The 19,892-nt window shown below is 41.6% G+C and overlaps 1 long non-coding RNA gene across 1 annotated transcript; it reads left to right on the top strand.

Annotated features, from left to right (window-relative positions):
- The first annotated feature begins 669 nt into the window (after window positions 1-669).
- LOC135974780 (uncharacterized) lies at window positions 670-8,694 on the top strand. Its single transcript, XR_010591865.1, has 3 exons — window positions 670-2,293; window positions 3,661-3,842; window positions 7,951-8,694. It is a non-coding gene; the product is annotated as an uncharacterized LOC135974780 (long non-coding RNA).
- Window positions 8,695-19,892: the final 11,198 nt, after the last annotated feature.

Below are 19,892 nucleotides of genomic sequence, written 5' to 3'. Positions count from 1 at the left end.
CATGAGAGTCCATAAAGTTTCAGAGTTTTGAAGGTATGCCTTAAAATTTAATATCATGCAATATCACATCCATAACAACAAGTCATCTGGAGCAATTTATTACTCATTGAGAGCTACACACTCTACACACACCAAAAGTCATTTATGTGTCCCAGATACATTCCCTCTTTTTAAAGGAGATTTATTTGAACGCTGTTGCATATTAAACAAATGCCAATCAGTTATTTTAACATGAATTTCTGGAGTTTTAACAACCCTCTGATAAGGCGCATACAGACAATATTTAACGATGTGGCTGTTACATTACAAGAAATGTCATGTTTGCCTAATAACTGGGTGTTTTGTTAATGGCTATGTCACAGCTATAGCAATAAACCTACTTAGAATAATGACTGTAAGTTAAAATGCTTTTAATACTATGTTACAGCCACGTGTTTTGCTTCTCTACATGCTTAGGACTTGCGCTGGGTGAAATTTTCGACCAAAATGTGTTAATGGTGGATTCTTTGTAGCTTGAAGTCTTTAAATCATGATTTGAGGACTTTAGTAACTCAGCCAGAGGTTAGGGGTCTATTACAGGAGTGGGTGAGTGAGGTTCTGTGGCCTACAATGTGCAGGAGGTCAGACTAGATGTTCACAATGGTCCCTTCGGGCCTTAAAGTCTATGACTTTTTGTATTCAAAATGGCTTTTTGTTTAAAAATTTCCTTCAATTTTATGTTAAAAATGTTAAAAATCTGTTCCAGGGCTTAACTAAGCTATAGTTTACAATTTGGCTCTGAAAATATCATTTTATCTAATCTAATCTCTCTCTCTCTCTCTCTCCCATGTTCATCATTGTAGCATCGGGACACCTATTTCTTTAACGATTCATGTGACCTGCACATCTGAGTATTTAAGTGCCTTCCTCTCCCCTCATTCCTTCCCCCCCTCCACCCCATCTCCACTTTGCACGCAATAGGGCTTTTTCTTGTCATTCATTAACAAATTAATATTGCTCTCCTGGACCAGGATTTCATTCCTGGCTCCGCTGGCCAGATGTAAAGTGACAAGTAGAGTGAATGGTGACACCTTTCCTTATCCTAATGTACTAGGTGTCCTTCAGTGACAATGTTCTTTAGAGAAGAGCAAAACTCTTCATCAAACCCTTTGTCACTGATCACTCTGACTAGGAAAGTTAGTAAGTGTAATGTGGAGGGATAACGTCTATGCAAGGAAATCCAGGCTGGCATTAGATTTTGTCTTTGTGTCCAAGGGCATTGGAAATAAGAAAGTAGGTTGTGACTGCCAGGGAAATCCAGTGGGTACAGAGAGGGAAAATATATGGGCAAATCCCCATATTAGACTTCATAGTATATTTCAGCTCCATTTTCCTGCTTTTCCTACATGCTAGAAACTTCCATCAAAATAATATTTCTAAGGGATAAAGAAGCAGGAAGGACAAACTTTTTAAGATAAAAAAAAATTCAGTGCTTCTTATCGCAAGAATGGTCATGCTGGGTCAAACCAATTGTCCATCTAGCCCAGCCAGTGCCAGATGTTTCAGAAGGACTGAACAGAATGGGGGGTAATTATCAAGTGATCCATCCCTGTCCCAGCTTCTGGCAGTTGGAGGTTCTTCCTACATCATGAGGAATTAAAAAGGGGACATGCCCAGTTTTGTTGTCCTTCCCAAGTTACTTTTGAAACACTTCTAACAGAGAAGGGAGGGTCTTGTGATTAAGACACTGGTCTTGGACTCAAGGGATTTGGCTTTAGTTCTTGGTACTGTGCAATGCTTCCTGTGTGACACTGCACAAAATACTTAGGTGTTCTGTGTCTCATCTGTAGGTAATATTTGATTTTTCTGCCTTGCTTATATAGACTAAGTTCTTCAGTAATAATACTTAGCTTTTATAGGGCATTTTTCATCCACAGATCTCAAAACACTTTGCAAAGGAGGTCAGTATTATTATACCCATTTGACAGATGGGGAAACTAAGGCACAGAGAGGAGCAGCAGCTTGCTCAGGGACACCCAGCAGGCTAGTGACAATGCCAGAAATAGAAGTCAGGTCTCCTGAGTCCCACTCCAGTATTCTAGCCACTAGGCCACACTACAGAGATTGTCTTTCACCACATGCATGTACAGTGCCTAGCACAACGGGAGTACAATCTATGTTGGGGGTACAACTATAGTATGTCTAGGTACAACTGTAGTATATATTCATAATAATAAACAATGATAATGACTGTGCTTTATTTCCCAGGTGGAGGTGACTTATCTGACCAGAAAGCAAATCCTTAGTGCTTAAGGTCTGTGGCATGAACAATATTTTACATATAGCACCCATTCCCCAGTCAAACTTTACACAACCAGAGGAAAATACAACTGGAGCCAACCAAAATGTGTCTGCCTAACTCTGGAGCTGACTGTTTTTTACTGATATGTGAAACTACTGTAGCAAATGAACCAGACAACTGTTTGCACAAATGGAGATAAGCTGGCACCATCTCCATTTCGAATCAGAAGGTGGTTTTGCTTTAAATCATACACAGCGATTGAAATTGTACAAAGAAACACAAAGAGGGGGAGGAAAACAGCCCTCTTTGGATGTTCCAAAACTCCTTGAGCTAGATCCTCAGCTGGTTCTAACTGGCATACCTATGCTGTCTTCATTGGAGCCATGCTGGCTTACTAAGGATCTATTCTTCTGTTTGAATAGATTCAGAGAGAAGAGGCAGAGGCAGAAAGTTTACTTTTCTTCCCCAGATTGTGCAACAGTCTTTTCAGTGTGATCAGAATGGAAGCTGGGCACAAACGTCTTTCATGTAAAAAGCTCCAAATCATAAAACTAGAAATTCTCACGTTGCATACAGCCCATTTCAATCCTATCCATTTTTTGTGTAACATCTGTACAGCCTTTAGAACACCATGGGAAGGAATACAATCCAACTCATCAAAGAGCCTTTTCTAGCTCAATCAATGACTTGTTTTATAATGGTTATATTTCTCTTCTTGAATCTCTATATGCACATTGTACAATGAGGGGATTTGATATTTACAGAAGAGAGAAAGTACGACATTCTCAAGCTTTGACATACCAGATGTAATCCAATATGGAGAGCTGGGAGAAAAGAAATGGGGCTGAGGAAAGCTGCGGATTTTTTAAAAATTTCCCTTTTTAAAAAATTCAATCATTCAAAATTTTGAAATTCAAAAATGTGAAAAGTAGACAAAAACATCGACCAGTCCTACAGCTAGTAAAAAAATATCGGGGGGGGGGGGGTATTGAGAATATTTCATTGAACTTCTTCCTATTTCCTTAATTTTCAAAATTTAATTTTGAAACTGAGATGATATTTTAAAAATTTAGAGCACTCTGACCAGCTCTTGTGATATACAGCGTGATATACTTCTTTCTAAAAAAAATTTAAAGAATAATGTCACATAACTGCTGTGCCTCTGAGCCTGCTTCTGGTCAAGTCACATCTGAAAATCAGACCTGTTTGATGGCTACAGGTGCTTAGCTTTAGAAACCCGAACTTGAAAACTTTGGTTGAGGTTCTCTTGCTGTCCAGGATGGGAGGGCTACACAGGTTGGTGGGCAGAGTAAAGAGGTTTTTTGTTTGTTTTTTGTTTTTATGAACTTGAAACTGAATTCTGCTTTCATTTATACCAGTATGGATCTAATGAGCTCCACTGACACCATGGTGATTGAAAGCAACAATGGACCCACTGAATGCCGAAGTGGTGGAAATTGTGCTGCTTTGCCGCTACCCATGTCCTGATTGATTTAGACCTTCATATAATTTACAGCAAAAATTTCAAATGCATCAATGGGACTTAGGCTCCTAAGTAGAGGTTAGTTCTCATGCTGTCACTTGGACAGTGTGGAGGCCACTGAATGCATTATGTGCATACTTGATGTTCTGTCCTGAGTCAAATCTGGCACATTACTGGGTAGGATGCCTGTAAGGGTCAGGTGTCTGTTGGCGCCATCCAGCCATCTTGTTTTAGTTTTTGCGGGGGGGGTCTTGTCCATCCTGCTTTTATTGCGTCAACTGATTCTCACAGGGAACTTGGTAGGCATTTGGAGCAGATCCCCGTAGCACCTTGGAAAGTGTTGGGTGACTGTTTGAGACAGCCGGACCTGTTTAGTTAGAAAATTGATCTTTTCATTCAACTTGAATTTGTTCCTACATTCCTAAATTCCTAGGTAGAAGTGGCTGGGAATTTTTTAGGAAAAAAAAAAAGATTTTTTTTTTGGTCAGAAGATGTCAATTTGTTGAAACTGAACCTTTTTGTTGGAAAGGGTCTTTTTTAATGAATTTCTCAACTTGATTTAAAAAAAATATATTAAAATTGTCCAAATGGTTTGTTTCAACATTTTTTTAAAGGAAAAATTCTAGTTTTCCAATTCAAAATAACTTTTCAGTTAGAAATTTAAGCTAATTATATGGGGGAATGAAGTTTAAAAATAAAAATGGTCAGAATTTAAATTAAACATTTTGAAATTATGGACATGAAATATTTTGATTGACTTGAACCAAAAAAAAATGGATTTTTAGTTTGTGAGAATTTTTGACTTTTTAACCCCTCAGGATGAAAAGGTATTTTGAAATTTTGAACCCCTCCCCCCATTTAGGGGCTTTTGAAAAATTTGTCCTGTATCTCAATCCAACCCCTTTCCTCCCCCCACAAACACACACTATAAACTTGGCCATAGAATTCTAAAGCAGTAGTAACCCTGGGCTGGACCTGGCCCATAGGCTGGAATTTTCTATGGGGAATTTCCATTGAGTTGAGTGCCTAGCTCCTTTAGACCCTATTGAAAATGCCAGCCATGATCTACTGTAGTTTTATTACAAATAAACCCAGGATACCTTGACAGGAGTCGCATAAATAATATATATTATTATATAAAAGGGAAGCAGAATTCTGTCTCCACTGAGCGTTTCATAAGTTTTCCATGCCCTCCTTTAAAAACTCAGTTTTCAGGTTTGGTTCTATACTGGTAAAGGATACTCCCAATCTCATAGACATCTTCCGTTAACAAAATAAGTTCTTCTACCCATAAGACAAACATCACTGTTCTCAATAAAGGAAATGCTTGCTTCTTGTCTGGTTCCATTAACCAGGAGAAAGCCTTCTGAGGGGGATGAGAATCAGCTTCCTCTAAAGGAAGCTGTCTGCTCCAAAGCATTCTTGAAGGTATTTTTTCTTCCTCTTCTCCCAAGTGCTCCATTCCTTGGCCCTCTTTGAATTAAAATTATAAGAGAAAAAAAGAAATCCCCTTGAAAAACCATGAGAAAAGCTAAGACCTGTCAAGCACTATCAGAAATAATTGGTCTTGACAACTGGGTTAAAAACACTGCAGCTCAGACACCTTAATCGTCTCTCACAAGGTACAGCTGAGAGAAAAAATACACATGCACACACCCACACAAAAACAAAGAACAGTTGTCAGGCTGCAGGAGCTTCTTAAATGTGAGGGCAAGGATGGGTCTGGTGAGGACAGATAACAGGAAGACAGGGAGGATGGAAAGGCAAGTCTTCCCCCTCACCTGACCTTCCTCAGCATGAAATGATTAGCTCAAAGAGCCTGGAGGTCAAGAACTATTTCAGCATGTCTTCATTATCCACATTGGAATGGAATTTGGCATTGAAATCTCTGTCCAGTTGTCTCTGTTCTCTATAGGGAGGGGACTGAGCTATGAAGTTGAGATCCAGAGATGCAACTCTGTATTCTCGAAGTTTGACTCTCCTCTTCCAGCCTTGAACCATTTGTACAGAAAATGCAGAGGATAAGCTCTGATTACAAACATCCCCAAAGCTTGAAAGGGGTCAGTTCTGATGTTCTGGTTCACAATACAGTTCAGCCAGTTGTCTGCTTAGTCCAAACCAGGGTTTAGGGAGACTCTGCGTGTGGTGACATTAGGTAGCACAACCTGTGTTTAGTCAGTCTAGCAGCCAGTGCAGCATCCTGAGTAAAGGATCCCTGTTAGCAGAGTCATTAAAGCTGAATCCAGCTTATTCAGTACCACACAGAACACTCCTATAGTTATGAGCCTAAACAATGAAACGTGTTCTGTCATTCCAGGGGCTTGCGTCTAGTATTATAGTTCCAATCTATTTCATAGGGAGTGATTTGAAGTGCAAACACCAAATCTATATCCCAACCTTCCTAACATACGGGAGGGAGGCTAGAGGTTGCAGCTGCAGTTCTAGTTCTTATAGAGAGGTGCCCAAACTGTGAAATTTGGATGTGGATCAGAATATATTGAAAGGTGATGTTTTGGTTTGGGGCCACACCTTGTTTCATGTGCTTCTTCCTTACAAAACTCCCTGGGTTTGGTGTCAGCTTTTCTTTACCTCATGCCTCAGAACAGAGAAAACATCCACACAAACTCAACCCAACAATTCATTTCATAGCGCATCGCTGCTCTGCCCCAGCAGGAACCCAGGGAAAGAATTCTGACTCAGAGCAGCTGAGTTCCTCACCTCTTTGTCAGGGTGGGAAGTAGGTTACTACAACCCTAGAAATGCTTATGCCTGGCCTGTGGTCAGTTACTCAGGGGGTGTTAGGGACGGAACCAAGTTTGCTTCCACGCTCCACCCACCTGTGGAGATGGTTCTCCACACACCCCGGGACTCTTAATGCCTGGTGCAGCCAGTCAAATGGCCTCCGTACTGGCACATATAGCCAGGTTACCTAAATGATGAATGGAAAACACTCTTGTAATAAAACAATCTACAATGTATTATTATTATTATAACACTTCATATAGACAGGTACAAATGATTTAATAAACTCTAATGGATGCCTGCAACACCTGTAACAAAGGACTTAGAATTGGAGTGTATAAATCATTTATACCTGTCTCTTTGCCATACCACGGCCCAACTTATAATAATGTATTAGGCAAAAAGATATTTCTCTTAACCGTATATTCATTATTCAGCTGATGTATATAAATGTGCTCTCCCTGTACTGACTGCTACTGGCTCCCTTAGGCTCAGAACATGGAGTGCAGCGCGAACAGATAACAGGAAGGAGTGACAATAACAGAGCTGGCTCATAAGCTTAGAGATGGTTTAAAAAGGCCTTAGCAAGTGAGCAGCAGAATAATTCACTGGAGAGGGACCAGAAGAATAGCAGCTAGTCCCAGCTCTGTCACATGACCCAGCAGAAGGGCACATCATCGTTATTTTCCCCATGTCACATAGGGATAATTGTGCCGTACCTACCTTTATATATAGTGCTTGTGGTTCTGTCATGGAGAATGCTATATCAATGCCAGCTATTATTATTATTGTCAGAGGGCCAATATTTCACCACTCCTTTGTATATGGATGTGTATGGGTGTGTACACGTGACCTCCTGAGGTACCTTCCAACCCTGATATTCTATGATTCTATTTGGGGATTGGTCCTGCTTTGAGCAGGAGTTTGGACTAGATGACCTCCTGAGGTCCCTTCCAACCCTGATATTCTATGATTCTATGATCACTGAGGTTTCTATGATCACTAAGGTTTTGTGTGTGTGTATTGATGAGGTATATGCTTAAAAAGGTTTAAGATGGTTGGTGTGGATAACAATAAGTACTATCCTTCTCCTCCTTTAAGCAAGGATTTTTGTTGGGTCCACACAATTGGTTGGGATTGGAAAACTCAGCCTTTCCCATGGTACTTGTTAGTAGAGGCTGGTGGCACCTGAGAAATGTGAGCATGGCACAGTGTGACTATTCAACACTATTCAATTGTGCTTCCGTGGGAGTGTTCACAATGGGGAAAGGGAAGGAAGTCTGCAGGATCAGTCCTGGAGGGGTGGGGTAATGGGGTTTCTCACTCTCTGTCTTATCAGATCTGAAATGCGGGAGATATGATCTATTATATTCTTTAAGAAAATCTGATCCCTTTGCTTATGTTTGCTCCACCTTCATCCTCCCCCCCTCTTCTGTTATTTCAGATACATTCTACCTGCTTTCATCGCTCTGAAATGAGAAGTAATCTCCCACAACAGCTGTGTGGCCATAATACACGGATCAAACAAAATAAACAACTTTCACTAGCACAACGAAAAGGCCATGGGAGAATTATGTACTTTTGCTCAACAAGCATTTTCTGAGCACATTTAAAAAAAAAACAACCAGCGAGCCCAGAACCATGGGAACCTCTGTGTTCCATACACACCATCATAGCCAGGGAAAGCTCCCACCTGTTTCGATTTGTGTGCTCAGTTGCCTCATTGTAACCCGCCATGCTGTGCTAAAAGAATAACCATCAGCGGGGGAGGTTTGACTTTTTCAAGAGGGCTGGAAGTATTGTTGTGGAACAGTTTTAAAGTGACCCTCGCCTCCCTGAATTCTTCCTGCCTACTGCTGAGTGCAGTCAGAAACCAACATGCTGATGTCTGGGGATGAGGTGCTGATAGCAGATCAGCAATTAGGATTCTTTTTTTCAAACACATAGTAGAGAAACAGTGTGGTCCAGTGGAGATCACATACTGGCTTAGAAACCAGGAGACCTGGGTTTGATTGCTAACTTGCTCTGTGAAGCAAGTCATCTTTTTCCTCTGTGTATCTGCTTCCCTTTTCTTCCTTGTTTATTTAACAGACTCGAAGCTCCTTGGGACAGGAACTATTACTGTGTGTATGTGTATAGTCCTAGCATAATGGGCATCCAAGTTTGATTGGGGATGATTGGCACTACTCTAATGTACATAATTAATAAATAATAATTAATAATAATAATAGTGGGCAGCATGGAAAAGAGTTGTTTCCTTCTCCTGAATCAGGAGACCAGCATTGTCCTCATTTTCACCCCCAGAAGCCATTTTCCACATCTGTTCCACTTCTTGGTCCATCACGTGTTTTGAAATGAGCATACTGCATTGGTCCCAGCCAGACCTACACCAGCCCGTTGCTGTAATCCATTTAGACTGGGCCTCCTGAGAGAGATGGGGTTCTGCTGGGATTTGATTTGCAGATCAAGCGATGTCAGGCCGAGGGTACCTTGATGGGATGTGTCAGTTTCTGCGGGAGGCAAGGAGTCCTTGAAACCCTCCCCTCCCACTTTGCTGCTTTAGGGTTGCTAGGATCCACTCGTTCCCAAGTGAAATCAAGGAGAGGCCTCTGTCTGCTGACTCGGCGACAGAAGAGATTACTGACATTCATGTTACATTATTAACTTATCCCATTGACCAGGAATCCCCTGGAGGTATGCCCATGGAGCTCACTCTTGGTGAATAACCCTGGTTGGATCAGCTGTGCAGCATCTCATCTTCCAAACCAATAACCTTGTCTGAGTCTCTCTCTTTAATTCCCCTGCAAATGCTGGGAGGTGCCTGCACTGTTCAATGGGCTGTTGTCATCTCCAGCTGGGAAGCACAGAGACAGCACGGGGGAAGCCTTACAGAGTCCTGTTTCTCCAAGGAAAGCTAAGAGGCCAGCTTCCGCCCTGTGTTGCACTGGTGTGAAATGGAGTAACTCCCCTGAAGTCAGCTCCATTCTTTCATTCACCTCAGGGGAGTTACTCTGATTTACACCAATGTAGCTAGAGCAGGATCCAGCCCTCAATTACTAGGCAGAGATCAGAGCTAAGAGAATTTCACCACTACAGGGCAGGATCCAAGCGGTTAGGCTGGAATAAGAACTGATCAGAATTTCTGTCAGAAACTCACTCTGAACCTGAAACCAATCTTTTTGCAGAATAATTCCCCCATGTCCCCACTTTTTTTTTTCCATTTACATTGTAAAGGGAAACTGAAAGGAATTTCTGGTTTTGTTTTTACCTGCTAAGACCTGAGCTTGTTGTTTTCCTGTAACACCCAATTACACCATTCATGCCACGTAAAGCAGTGCCAGAGATGAGTTTCTTACACTGTCTTCAGTGCAACAGATGTTAGCAGCAGCAGAACCCTATAGGCCCAGCTCTTGGCAGGTAAGTGAAGGAGGAACTTATTTTAAAATCTTCTGTTTAAGAATGTATTCATGTGCCTAACACTAAGTGCACAAGAGTGCAATAAAATAAATGCAAATAGTACCAAAGAAAATACACGGGTAGAAAGAATTAAACTCTGTATTTTATTGAATCAATCCGCCCATCGAGAACATTAGTACCACAATGACTATTGATACATACATCTGGGGTGTAGGTATTCCTTCATGATTCTCCCTGCCCCCTCTCAAAAGCCTATGAATACAGAGGGGTTGAGAAGTTCAATAGGTGTGGAGATAGAGGTGCTCAACACATCTGAAAATCAGGTGCAAGGCATCTAAATCTAGGCAGCCAAACACTGACACGCCAAAGATTAGAAGCTGCTTTTAAAAATGTGGCCTACAATGGAATTGGGCCTCAGTTTCTCCAGCTGTTAAAATGGGGATAGTGATACTTATTGGCCTTTGTGAAGCACTTTAGACCTACAGATGAAAAGGGCTACATAAGTGTCTTTGTCACCTCCCGACTGGATTACTGTGATGCTCTGTAACTGGAGAAAAAAAAATACACAGGTTCCCGCTTGTGCAAAATACAGCTCCCCCCTCCTCCAGAGGTCAGGCTGCCATGAGCTCAACAAGTCTGTGCTCTGGTCCCACCACTGGTTCCCAGTCAGCTTCCACTGGTGCTTTTAAGAGCTTGGTCCTAATGTTCAGTTATTAATGGATCAAGTCCCAGCTACATTAGAGACCATGTCTCCATCTATGAGCCGCCAAGACAGTTTTGCTCATCCAGGACAATGCGGAACACAGAACAAAGTACCAGAGAGCTGGGAAAAAGCTCTCAGTTGAGGGGACCTGGCTGTGAGATGAACCTCCAGAGGAGGTTAGATGAAGCCACAGTCTGATTTCCTTTAGGAAATGCTATATAAGCTTCTTCTTTGATAATGCTTTCCTACCAGGACCAGAATGACATTCACAACATCCACCACTCCCTTCTTCCCCTTCCATCCCAGGAAAAGAGACCTTGCACCTCTATAACCTGAAAAGAGAGCAGAATGAGAGACTCCAGGAGTCCACTAAAGATTTTGCTATTGCTAATCTATTTTATATGGAAAGCGCTAGATATTACAATGATGAATAGCAGTACAAAACCCTAAAACAGACAGATATTAGTGTTTTTCAGTTCAGTCTCTATTCAAATCTCGTCAGAATTGGATTCTGTATTTTCAGATCAGACAATGTATTATGCTAAGGCCAATTCGACTGATATCAAACTTCTGCAAAGAAGTCTGAGAGTCCTTGAACCCTCCCTCTCCCTCCTACTCTTGAGTTTCGTATGGTGCGCAGCTGGCAGGGCCAACATGCACTCATTCACTGATGTAATCAAGACGCCTCTGTCACGCTGACACTGCAATGCCTGAAATGATTATTCACATTCATGTGATGTTATTAACTTACCCCACTGACTGGGTATACCCTGGAGAACTGGGCATAGAAAACTCCGTTTTGGTGAATAACTATGGTTGGACCATCTGTGCAGCATCTTATCCTCCAAACCAATGACCTTGTCTGACTCAATTTTATTAATTGCCCTATGAACACTGGAAGATGCCCTCACTATTTAGAGTGATGGCACTTCCTGAAAAGTGAACACAGCCATAGCACCGGGCTGCTCTATTGCATCCTATTTCCTCTAGGGAGGTGGAATTCTATAGAAACTTCCAAATGGATTTTGGTTTCCTCAGCAAATCTGACCCATTGTTCCAAATCCAAGTACTGGATAAGCAAGGCTGCAATGGGGAGGGATCTGGGGGAATGAATAAGCCAGATCCTGTTCTCAGTTAAATCTGGAGTAATCCTTTAGGTGAACTCCATTGAATTCAATAACGTTTCTTGTTCGCCCATTGCATGAAAAGAATGGAGTCACTCTGAATTCACACCAGTGTAAGTGAGAGCTGAATTTGGCCCGATGTGGGAGAGACACGCCCTTCTGAGGGCAGAGCCTGGCCCACTGACATCAACACGAGACTCCTGGAAATGCTTTCGCAGCTAAGCCTGTGTGTCCGCGGAGGGAGTCAGGGAATACGTGTAGGACTCAGTAATGAGCCCCTTTATTCTTTAACCACATTAATGTCAGAGAAATTGGTTTTTGGGGACCCCACTCTCACAAGGGTGGGCTAACCTCCTCTCTCCCTGTGAGATACACTTTTACATTACGGGGGCTTCTTCAGGGAAGCTGTGGAAGGGGCACGGGGGAGAAGTACATTTTAATGATCGGCCTTTTTTGTTTGGTGTTCTTTTTTTGTTTTTCTCAAGGTCACTGTCAAAGAGACACCCCTCCCCCCATCCCCTTTTGACCTTCCTCCTTGGATGTAGGAGGGCAAACACTCCGTGAATGAGTAAACAATAAGGGCCAGATCCTCTGATGGTGTTAACGGGCATAGCTCAACCGCAGTCAATGGAGCTACACTGAATTGCACCAGCTGAGGATCTAACATCTCTATCTCTTGCATGACAGTGCCATGAGTGGCACGAAACAGCCTACAGCATACAGAGATCCAATAGCTGTTATATGACTAACCTGGTTGCAGCTTGGCTGGAAAGGCCAAAGGAAATTTTAACATTTTGCTGAGAGTGTTTTTATCCTGGTTTAATAAGGCCAAGGAAATAGGCTCTTGCCTTTGGATTGAACACGAGTCTTATTTAAATTTTACTTCCTGGCAGGGGTATTGTGAGGCTTAATTATTTAGGGCCCAATCCAAAGCCCATTGAAGTTAATGGACATCTTTCCACTGACTTCTCTGCATTTTGGCTCAGATCTATAATGCTTATAAAGTGCTTTGATCCTTGGCTGCGAGGTGCCACAGAAGAGCTATGTGCTGTTAATAAGAAATGAAGCCATCAGAAAAGTATCCCCAACAATCAAACCCATGATAAGAATCTGACTTTGCCCTACAAAAGCAAGCACATTCAGAAGTAAGCCTGAAATGCAGCAATTATCCCCAAGTACAGGTGTGTTGCCTGGTACTAAAGATCATACTGTCTTTGATATTTGGCCATAAATGCACACAGTTCCCAGAGAGTTTAAACAGGAGTTGAATTTGATCCGTTTTCTTTAGGCACAACTTTGGATCATCACTTAGACCTATGCTAAACTTTCCAAAGGAAACCCTTCCTTAATACCAGAAACTTGGGTCCGGTTCACAAACTTTGGGGGTAGTTTCCAATGAGTCTGAGCTGAATTTTGAGTAAGTCTGGAGCTGATTCAGAGGTTTGCCTGGAAATCAGATGAACACAGCAGTATTCTACAAAATGTCAAGAAGCTATTTTGATGATGATTATTACAGTAGCACTACAATTGAGATCTGGGCCCCATTGTGCCAGGGGCTGTAAAAACACATGGTGAGAGACAGCTCCTGCCCTGAAACATTTATAATCTAAGTAGAGAAGAGAGAGAGCTCAAAATGACTAGGCAGGTCAGTGACAGAGTTGGGATTAGAACCTAGGTTTCTCATATCCCAGTCCAGCGGTCTGCCCACTGGATTGCACTGCCTCTCTCAATTGCCCCCCAAATCAAATCTATTTACCTTTGAAAACACAGGTGTGCAATGGAAATCTGAAAGGTCCCTATATAATTTCCTACTTTATAATCTGTCAGGAATATTCCCTGCATCCTTAAACATCATTGATTTTCATTTAAAAACTGCCCTCAATTTGTAGCCACACCTTCACCATGTATACTTCAGAGGAAAGCAGCTAAATATAACAGAAGCTCTTGGGCTTTTAAATTCACTATTGATGTAAGGCCCCAGGAAAAAGTAAATGAATTTAAAGGGACACTCTAGGAAATCTCTGTGCCTACTGCTGTTAAAAGGAACCCCTAAAGGCATTACAACTGAAAGATCAGAGAAAAAAGAAAATGTCACTATTTTTTCAGTTTGTTTCTTTTGAACATTGTCAGGTTCACTATGTTGTTGCTAGTCTATACTTCCTATCTCATCAGAAAGCCGAGCACTCAATGGCTATGGATACTGAGGTAAATTCCCTCACATCTCTAGAGACACACTCTTTCTCTCTTGCTTGGAGGAGACTTACATTCCAATACCACTGTTACGTTGCAAATGTTCCTGAAATAAAAAGGCCACCATGACTGTTAGGCCAGTACGTTTCACCAATATTAGAAAGAAAGAAAGATTGAACACATTGAACCATGCCATTTTTTCCTTGGCAGGTGAAAATCTTATATCTACATCAGAGAAACAAACTGAAAGCAAAAACCTATGTTCTTAGTTCTTCTCATCCATTTACATCTGTACAAAGTGGGTGCAAGACTCCACCAGAGCCCTTTGCCCAGGGCTAGGTGGCGACAAAAGTTGTCAGGCGTGGGCACACTTGTGGGGGAGGGGAGTGGTTGTTTGTTTGGTAGAGGAGGGTGATCAAATTTTACACCTGTGAACCTCAAGAGCATCCCTGTAGCATTGCAAAGCAGTGATCTAATGAGGATCCTGAGTGGGAGGGCTGCCATTTCTATGTCTGCTTTTAATATTTAGAATGTAATCTCCCAAAACCCATAAATGCTAAATACTTTGGCATGCCCTTGACAGGTATAATTGTCTGTAGTCCTGTAAACATTAATAGCCATCTGGCAGAAAGCAGTGAAAGTGTGAGAGGTAAAGGAAGATGGACATTAATATAAACAGCAGCACAGGATTCCTGGTGCAATCTACCTGGGGCTGTCAGCTTGCCTGGGAATCTAGCGGCACTGACTTGAATTAAAGTCATGTCCATATTTTCAGACATTTTTAAAGTCATCAGAGGAGCAGCTTTCATTTCTAATCTTACGGTAAATACAAGCCCTATTTGAATTCATTACAGACCAGGATATACAAATGTTTCTGCTTAGTTTTAACTGACAGTTGTGTAAAGAAAACAGGCAAGAACTGGCCTGGTGGAGATCAAACCCATGGGGTACGCAATAAATGTCTTTGGGTCCCTATGAAAATATGATGTCATTGTAATAATATACCATAGACTGTGCTGTATTTGCAAGGAATGCCGTTCCTCTACCTTAGCCTCTCTTGACCTCCTAGCTGTTTTTGTGCTTGTGAAAGATGACCAATTAGAGTGTAACTATTGACAGTTCTGGAGACTAGAGTTCCGTTTATCTACCGAACAAGTGTGCTATAGTCAGTGGCAGTGCAAGCTTCTCCACTTTACATCTCTGTGTCAGTCTTAACCCATAGGGGACACCTCTTGGGCTGAGAGAGGAATTCAGTCTCCATGGCACATTCAGCTGTTGGCCTCTCTAATGACTAAATTCCAGTTGTGGTGTTGGTTTAGTGACAGGGATTCATTTCTCCAGCAGAAACTAGACTGAGACCATCTCCTTGCACAGTGGCCACCATCATCCAACATCTGTTGGAAGAGCACATGATGTAAATCCATAAGGAAATACCTGTCTTTGTTGCAATTCTGACTTGCTGGATGTAAATGGAACCTGAAGTGGAAGAGGTGAAATGCTGTGAGAAATACTGCTTCCATCCCAGACAGAAGCAAAAGAAAATCTACAGGAAAACCTATTCTCATGAGATTTCCAGCCCTACCTCTAGACTCAAGAGATTTGGATAAATGTAGACATTCTTCCAATGACCATTCAAACTTACAGCTGTTTCTCCATACTGAGGGCTCAATTCTCCTTTCTCCAGTTTTGTAACACTGAGCTCTACTGTCTTCAGTGCAGTTACTCCTGGTTTTCACTGGACAGATGTAGCAGAATCTGAGTCTCTAAACCTTGTGACTAGAGATGGGCCAGAACCCAAATCCTGGATCCAAACATGCTAGAACGTTGTGGAAGTTTGGATCTGGATCCAGACGTGAACGTTGCACCGTGGGTCCATCACTGCTGTGGGCATTCACCCATCAGAACTTCTGGGAAAAGGGGAGTTCATCCATCCCCAGTGATAATATGCTGCGCTTGGCCACTTGGCTGTTAGGACACCTCTGAGGGAAAGCTGCATCCTCAAACTTGCATGGAATCTACCCAAAGCATGGCTATTTGCTTCACTCTATGAAGACCACAGAAGAAACAAAACGAAGAAGGTGTCTGGTATGTTGTTAAAAAAAAAAAACCAACAACAACAACAACCACCACCATGTCCAATCTAAATCCTCTTAGTCTGGCTGTGCTGTACTCACATTATAACAACAGCACCAGAGTAACATGAAGGAATTTAGGGAGGGAGGCTCCTTTCTCTTCAATAAGTGGATCCCATCTTTAACCTCCGGATGAGAGTGCATTGAATAATAGATCTAAGACATTTGATACAAGGCAGCTGCATTCAGATGATCCAGCTGTGTTCTACAATCTTTTAAGTAAAACAAACCAACAGAGCAATTTAGGGCACGCTATTTAGCTGCGCTACAGATCCAACCTCATTCCTGCTCTGTGGAAATTTGACCTCAGTCTGAAGGAAAAAAAAGAATAGTCCTCTTTTGGAACAAGTTTACAGTAGACCCAAGCACTTCCTAGGAAGAACAGAGACCCCTCAACTCCCACTGAAGTCAAAGGGAACCACTCATCACTAGAGCTGGGTGGGAAGTTGGTTCTCTGTCCTTTGAACATTTTTAAGATTTTAAAAAGCAACAGAGGGTCCTGTGGCACCTTTGAGACTAACAAGTATAGGGAGCATAAGCTTTTGTGGGTAAGAACCTCACTTCTTCAGATGCAAGTGATTTTAAAAAAATTTCTCATTCTGCATTGGGACAAAACTGAGACCTTTCACATTGTTTTTACTGAAAAGCCAGGGGGACCCAGGCCTGTGGCTATAGCACTCACTTGGGATATTGGAAACATAGGTTCAAGCCCAAGTTCTGAATCAGGTAGAGAAGCGACTTAAATCTGAGTCTCCTACTTCTCAGGTAAGTGTCCTAGTCAATTGGCTGTTTTGGAGTAGGTCTCTTTCTTGCTGATTTTGACCAGAAAAATCTCCCACCCTCTGTTTTTTTTTTTTTTTTTACCAGAAATAGCATCCTGGACTTGAGAAAATTTAGTTGAAATTGATACATTTCCACCAGTTTTGTTTTCAGCAAATCAGCATTTTCCAACAAAACTGTTGCGTCAAAAAAAATCCTGACCAGTTCTCCTCATCACCGGATAATATTGTTAGCTGTGCTCTGACTGCAGGACTGAAGGATATGGCAGAGTATTTAAAGTTGAGGACTCTTCTTCCAGTAGGGTCTTGGAGTGCTACAGCTTCCTGTTTGGTTATAAATGATGAGCATTGGCATCCTGCAGCCCAGACCATTGAAATGAGCCATTCTTTAGAGAAAGGGCCATCAGAAAAGTCACTTTTGTACTGTGATCTCCACTATGTGTATGCTCCTGACACCATCTATAATTACTGAGAACTTTAAGTTCATTAAAAAAACCCCACAGCTGTCTGGACTAATTTTTAAAGCCATAGATTAGGAAGTACAGCAGGATGTGTTGCTCTAATGTAAGAGTATCATTATGGAAAATTAAACTAATTTTTCCAAGCTGCTTACTGACAGGTGGCAGTACAGTTTGCACACAGAAAGCTTCATGCATGGGAGAATTTCTTCAAAGGGTTCCCCTGTTTTTCAGCCCTTTCCAAACTACTGTTGTTTTTTTTAAATTTAGGGAACTGAGAAGGAGACCAACCCATTGGTTTTTCATCTGGGCCCAGATCTGTAAAAGGTATTTAGACAGCTAACTTCCATTGATTACAATTGGAATTAGCCACCTAGCTATCTTTGAGGACTTGGGCCCTTGTATTCTGATTCTTTTCCCACTTATACTGATATGAATGAGGAGTAACAAGACTGAAGTCAATAGATTTGCACATCTGCAAAAACATTATTAGGTCCCAAATCCAACCAAGCATTTCAGCAAGTGTTTAAGCACATGGCTTGTCCCATTGTTGTGCGCTTCAGTGCATCGCTGCCTTAGGGCAAGAGTTCTCATCACCATGCAGGATTGAGACCTAAATGAGAGAAGAACTGAGACCCATAAGATGAACTGAAAGATCTGAACGGAATTCTAAACCAGTGTAAGAAAACAAAATTAAAACTGAAGCCAAATATATCCAAGGAAATCAATTGGCAATGCAAAATGACTTCTGAAGTCAGCATGAGTCTTTCTGCTAATTGTGATGGGGGTTAGATTCATTTCTTTAATGAGTTAAGAATGGCATCTTGACTGAGACATGGCAAAGCCATAAGTAGAAGCCAGTCTTGACTCTCATGCCCCATTTTAACCACAGGACAACACTCAGATCTGGCATTAAAATGCATACGCAAAAATCTCAAACAAAAAACTTATTCACAGAAACTATGAAGATTTTGCCCCAATCAGGATCGAGACCCAGTTTTGTCGGGCACTGTCCAAATGTCAATGTAGAGAATGTCCCCTACACCAAGGAGCTTGTGATCTCCGTTGTCTATCTGGTAAAGCATGTGTCATTTATACAGTACACAGTGGCTGGCCATGAGCTGAGATTGCACGGAAGAAACTGTTGAAACAATCACTCAATACTGCATCAATACCGGCTTTATTATAAATTAGTACTCAGTCTGACTAGAGATCCAGAAGGCTGCAGCCTTCTGTCTCAAGAAAGGCCTGGAAAAAGAGACACTGTAATTAATATGGACCCAACCTGCAAAGTTTGTATGCAGGCCCAAAGTTTCCCAGTGCTCAGGGCTGTGTTCAGGTCTGGGGGTTTGTTCTCAGTGGATATCACGAAGAAAGGCAATGAGAAAGAAAACACTGGATTCAGAAAAATGGAGAGTAGCTGGCATAGAAAAGCCATAAAACACAGGGGACTTTTTCTGCTGCCCTGTGGAAGTAAAGGGCAGTTTGAAAATTGACAGTGCTCTTTGTAAAGACTTCAGATCCAAATGGGCAGCAGCATCGGCTAAAAGGTTGGCTTATTTATACAGCAGACACGTAAATTATCCTAACTACGCACTAAAAGCAGGCAACCCCTTGTGGGTACTATAGATGAGCAGTTGCATGGAAGCACCAAAGAGAAAAAAAAACACTAAACAGGTGCAAAGGTCTCATATCTTTGATCCCAGTCTGAGGCACCTTATAATGTACTCATCTCCCCCAAAGCTGCCAGGCTGATGTAGGCAAACGTCTGAGCCAAGTTGGGTAAGAACATTTAATTCAAATTGACTTCTACCTCAGAACAAAACTCAAAGTTTGCCAGGCAGCAATGCCTGAGCACAAGGAAGTGACTCTGCATGAAGTCATGGTATATTTTTACATATTACATGGTAATGCATGGTTGCCTCCACAGATGGTACCTACTGGGATGAATGATATGACTTATGTAGATATTGAAGCTCGTCAACCAGTTGTACTAGAAACAAGGAGGACAGACAAGTGACACAGGAAGGGATCTGAGAAACTAGACATTTTTGCTTTGTAAATATCTGTGATCCTTCCTGGAGACTTTACTTTAGTGTTTTCTTGTTTGGCTGTGGTCTTAATCGCAAATAAACATCGTTCTGTAGATTCCAGTGTCTCTATGTCTGGAAAAAACATAATACTAGCCAAACATCTGCTAAGATGGTAATATTGTAATATAAACCAAGGCCCTGATCTCAGAAATATCTATGCATGGGACTAACTTTATGCATGTCAGTTTAACAATCCTGTTAAGTTAAAGGAGTAAAATTAAGCACATACTAAAGTATTTGCAGACCTGGAGCCCAATCATTGTCAGAGAACAAATCTGTATCTGACCAGGAGGGAAAAAGAAAAAAGAAAAAAAAAAAAAAGAGAGAGAGAGAGAGAGAGGTTGGCGATTAGTATTGAAAATATTTGACAAAAAAAGCAAAACCTCCAACTCTAAAAATATGGGTTGGGCATAATCACCACCATTCATTGAAGATAGTTGTAACAGTTAAACTCCTTTATGAAATCAGATATCTCCACCCAAACCCATAT

This window comes from Chrysemys picta, chromosome 12 (genome assembly GCF_011386835.1).
Source record: "Chrysemys picta bellii isolate R12L10 chromosome 12, ASM1138683v2, whole genome shotgun sequence".
NCBI lineage: Eukaryota > Metazoa > Chordata > Testudines > Emydidae > Chrysemys > Chrysemys picta.
This window is presented reverse-complemented; position numbering and strand designations above follow the sequence as displayed.